Consider the following 4,742-nt stretch of genomic DNA (forward strand, 5'->3'; position numbering starts at 1 on the left):
TCTGGCCTCAAGGGATATTCTCACCTTGGCCTCTTGAAGTGCAGGATTACAAGCATGCACTACTGTGGCTGGTCTTACTCTTATTTTTCAAGGACTGCTAGAATCGGAATCACCAGAGAGCTGCAGCCCTGAATTGGAAGTTCTAGGGTGGGCCCAGAACAAACTCTCTAGGGATCAACTCAGGAGAGTTCTTCTGACTATCAGGGCAAACTTCCTGAGTCCTTGGTCTGGACCTTCAACCTGGAGGATTAAGGCTCAAGGTACCATTTGGTGGGAAGGCCCTATCCTGTCTCCAGACGGAAAAACATTTTAGGGGGTCTTATTTTGACTTGTGTCATAGCAGAAACCTAGTATTACAAGAAAGGAAGTTGGCCGGGTGCCATGGCTCACGCCTGTAATCCCAGCACTTTGGGAGGCTGAGGTGGGCAGATCACGAGGTTAGGAGTTCGAGACCAGCCTGGGCAACATGGTGAAACCCCTTCTCTGCTAAAAATACAAAAATTAGCTGGGCTTGCCTGTAATCCCAGCTACTCAGAAGGCTGAGGCAGGAGAATGAATTGAGCCCAGGAGGCGGAGGTTGCAGTGAGCTGAGATTGTGCCACTGTACTCCAGTCTGTGTGACAGAGCAAGGCTCTGTTTAAAAAAAAAAAAAAAAAGAAAGAAATGAAGTCAACATGTAATTCTTTGTGCCCAAAGTAGATATTCCAAGGAGATGAAGAAAGGACCTTGTTCTTGAGCAGTTTATAATCTTGAGAAAAACTCATTACAAATTACTAGGTTATATTACTAGACAGCAGACAGTATTATTAGTAGCAAAATCATACGCAATGCATCCTCTAGAATGGTGAGAGTCTTGTGGTCCCAGGTTGCCCAGGACTAAAGGGTTGACTGCTACACAGGGCTTTCAGTATTAAACTGAGATAGTCCCAGGCAAACACGATGGTTGGTCACCATGGAGAAGGATCGATTTGCGTGCAAGCACAGCTGGGGAAGGCTTTGTAGAGGTGGGAGACATCTGAGTGGGCGTTCAAGTCTAGAAGAATGTAAAGCAGCCGGGAGCTAGGAGGGGAGAGGGAGAACTGTAATTTGAATGCATGAGCAGCCTCAGAGATTCCCAGCACTATTCGTTTAAATCCAGGTATTTAAAACCCAGTGTGTTTTTAGCGATCCCTTGGCATGTTGCTACAAGAAGTATGACAGAGCTAAGTGGTTCTGCAAGCAGAAGTGGTAACAGTTCATACGCACACCCACCTCTGAGTACAGGTTAATTAGCTTGTGTTGGCAGAGCCTTTGAGTGTGTGCAGCACGCCCTAAAACCCAGATATTATTAGCCAGTTAGCAACACCTTAAAAAATACCACATTGCTGCAGTCCCTTCAGCTCTTGTTTCTTCCCAATCTCTCTGAAATAGCTGGATGCCTGCAGATTTCAGCATGAGCTTCTCACTGGTACTGAAGTGGACACAGTGCCCGACACCTGCGTGAATGTGATTACAAACCAACCCCGAGCCTGGGCTGTTATTGCTCTGCTGCGGGGCCAAATTCCAAACAGTATGCTGTTGCATTCCTGTTAGAACAGGTTGCGTTTATCCTCTCTGCCTCTTCTCTTGTTGGCCTGTTCATAGACATGGTTTCTACACACACACACACACCCCTTTTATATGCCATACATGTGATATCATAGACCATATGCTATTACATCATACATCTGATAATGAGAGATATGCTAATGTCACTGAATGACCACAAACCCTGGACCACAAACCCTGCTCTTGTCTGAGCTCAGGCTGAGTTGTATGTCCCTTGGGTGGGGCAGAAGAGGGCAGGGCTTCAGCACAGGTGCCTTCCTCCCTGTCCAGAGCTGCTGCCGCAGGAGTTAGGGGGTGAGTTGGGCCCCACCTTGGAGCCTGCTTCCTATTCACAGGCAGCTTCAAGCTTAGCCAGGCAGAATGACCGTGGTAATGGCTGAACTCTCAAAAGCATGTGAGTGTGGATATGTGTGTGTGTGTGTGTAATGGGTGGATATGTGTATATATGTATGCATATGAGTTTGGGGGCATATGTGCTGTATGTATGTGTTTGGAGAGGGTATGTGTGTGCGTACAGGTGTGTGTGCGGGAATGGAATGGAATGTGTATAATGTGTTCATGTGATCCCAAGAGTTGACAGTTGTGCTCTGAGCCCCAGGAGATGCAGAAGTTTGTCAGCCCTCAGATATGGGTGCAGAAGACATTCCTGGTTCCCTGTTCTGGCAAGAGAGTAGGTGACAGCCCTGCAGGGGGACTGGAGAACGGGGAGTCTGGGAGTCCGAGGTATGGAGCACAGGAAGGGCGGGAGGCGGGTTTCCAGGCCTGGGCGAGCCTCCCATCCTCACCCCTCTCCCAGTTACAGTGAGAGGCAGAGGGAGAGACGGGCTGATTTTGCTGCTAGCAGTAATCAGTCTCGGACCTGCTGACAGTCTGCGGAGCTGCTATAAGCAACTCCCCGGCCATTGTTGCTGAGCAGTGACACACGGATCGGATGGGATCCTTCCTACGCTTTGTGGCTCCACCCTCGGCTGGGGTCTCCTGAATAAGAAAGCACACGCCCAGTCAGGTCCACCTCAGTCCTGCTCATGGGGGGCCTGCCAATTCCAGAGCTTCCCTGGATGAGGCTGCCCCTCCGCCAGCCCACCACGCAGGTAGGATGGAGTGAGCAGGCAGCAGAGCCGATTTTCCTCAGAGCTTTTATAAAGCATGAGTAAAAACAAGCTCAGAATGTTATTTCTATTCTCTTACTCCACAACAATCAACATAGAAGACTTCTGAGACCAAATATGTGTGGGTTTCCCCCACACTCCAAGCAAGCAATCAGTCTGCAGCGGACACCAGCTGGCTGTACTCCAGTTCAATGCCGTCTACCTGGAGCTAGCATCAGATCCCACAGGGGCAGGGGCTCAGTACCCCAAGGTTGTCCCCCTCTTCTGATGCCAATCATAAGCCCTTGGTTATTTTGCCTGTGCTTGTGACTCACCGGCTATAAATTGGGGTTCCCACAATCTCCTCCTTTGCTTCGATTAATTTGCTAGAGCTGCTCACAGACCTCAGGAAATACATTTCCCAGTTTATTACAAAGGATGTTTAAAAAGATACAAATAAGGCTGGGCGTGGTGGCTCACACCTGTAATCCCAGCACTTTGGGAGGCTGAGGGTGGCGGATCACCTGAGGTCAGGAGTTGGAGACCAACCTGGCCAAATGGTGAAACCATGTCTCTACTAAAAACACAAAAATTAACCAGGCGTGATGGCGGGTGCCTGTAATCCCAGCTACTCGGGGGCTGAGGCAGGAGAATTGCTTGAACCCCAGGAGGCAGACGTTGCAGTGAGCCAAGATTGCGCCACTGCACTCCAGCCTGGGCGACAGACTGATACTCCATCTCAAGAAACAACAACAAAAATAAACACTCAGATGAAGAGATACACGGGGGAAGGTCTGGAGGAGTCCTGAGCCCAGAGCTTCTGTCCCTGTGGAGTTGGGGTACGCCACGGTCCAGGCACATGGATGTATAAGCCCCATGTGTTTGGCTATCTGCTGGCTCTCTGAACCCAGTCCTTTCGGGTTTTTATGTAGGCTTCATTATGCAGGCATGATTGATGACATCACTGGGCATTGGTGAACAACTTAACCTTCAACCCCTCTCCCCTCCACTGAGGTTGGGAAGGGGGCCGAAAGTCCCAACCCGCTAATCCTGCCTTGGTCTTTCTGGTGACCAGCCCTCATCCCAAAGTTACCTAGGGGCTGCCAGATATCAGTCAAATCATTTGCATACAGAAGACATCACTTTGGAGGGTCTGAGGATTTTAGGAATTATATGCCAGGAAAGAAGATGAAAACCAAACATGTTTCACAATGTCATAGGATTCCAGAAATGGAGGCTACTCTTGCAGGACTGCTCTACATGAAAAATCCTTGTAAAATCAATATGGCAGTACAATACACACTAGCCATTTACTATTTGGTAGTGGAGTGAGGGGTGGAGTCTTACCAAGCAAAGCAGAGGTTTAAAAACACAGACAGATGGAGACATTTGAGCCTTGGAGTCTGAATGTCAAAGATTCCTGGAAATTACAGATTCTTGGGGTTTGTCTCCTGACAGGTTTAGACAAGAGTTCCTTGGCCTCTGGGTGTCCCCCCAACCCCCATCCCAACAGTGGTGCCCTTATAAATTATTGCACAACTGACCCAGTGTGGTCTTAAGAAAAGGGGAAGATGTGTAAATAGGGGTTAAGGGCTATTTGCAGGGAACAATCTCCTCCCTCATATTACGTCTTTTAAATTGATTCACCAAAGGCCAGCATGGCTTGTGACCCTGTGCCGGCAGGCTCACATGTACACATTTTCCAAATGACAAAGTGCTTGCTGCCTCCCAACAGGATTTCAGACAAGTCAACCTCAGGTCATGGTTTTTTTTTTTTTTTTTTTCCCCCTTAGAAATGATGGGTTCCCTTGGTCTTCGGTGAGCCCCGTTAGTGCTGATAACCATCTGCTTATTCTTCCTTTTTTCTCTCGGTCTTTCATTCCTTTCTTTGACTTGTGTTGACAAAGCACCTAGGAATAATTCTTTTGAAAAAATTGTTTTACTCTTACTGTAGTCAGCAAAGTTCACTTTATATTTTCTCAATGTTTATTTTAAAAGTAGAAATTTCTCCAGGCACAGTGGCTCATGCCTGTAATCCCAGCACTTTGGGAGGCCGAGGCAGGTGGA

General features: G+C 48.2%; 1 long non-coding RNA gene across 3 annotated transcripts; it reads left to right on the plus strand.

Moving 5' to 3' along the window:
* The first annotated feature begins 716 nt into the window (after positions 1 to 716).
* On the plus strand, positions 717 to 3,025 carry LOC105472732 (uncharacterized). 3 transcript variants are annotated; one of them, XR_011621773.1, is made up of 4 exons: positions 717 to 1,981; positions 2,159 to 2,310; positions 2,384 to 2,678; positions 2,795 to 3,025. It is a non-coding gene; the product is annotated as an uncharacterized lncRNA (long non-coding RNA). The 3 variants fall into 3 exon arrangements; XR_011621774.1 differs by having other exon boundaries at positions 2,186 to 2,310; XR_981768.3 differs by having other exon boundaries at positions 717 to 1,881.
* Positions 3,026 to 4,742: the final 1,717 nt, after the last annotated feature.

This window comes from Macaca nemestrina, chromosome 4, assembly GCF_043159975.1.
Source record: "Macaca nemestrina isolate mMacNem1 chromosome 4, mMacNem.hap1, whole genome shotgun sequence".
Taxonomy (NCBI): domain Eukaryota; kingdom Metazoa; phylum Chordata; class Mammalia; order Primates; family Cercopithecidae; genus Macaca; species Macaca nemestrina.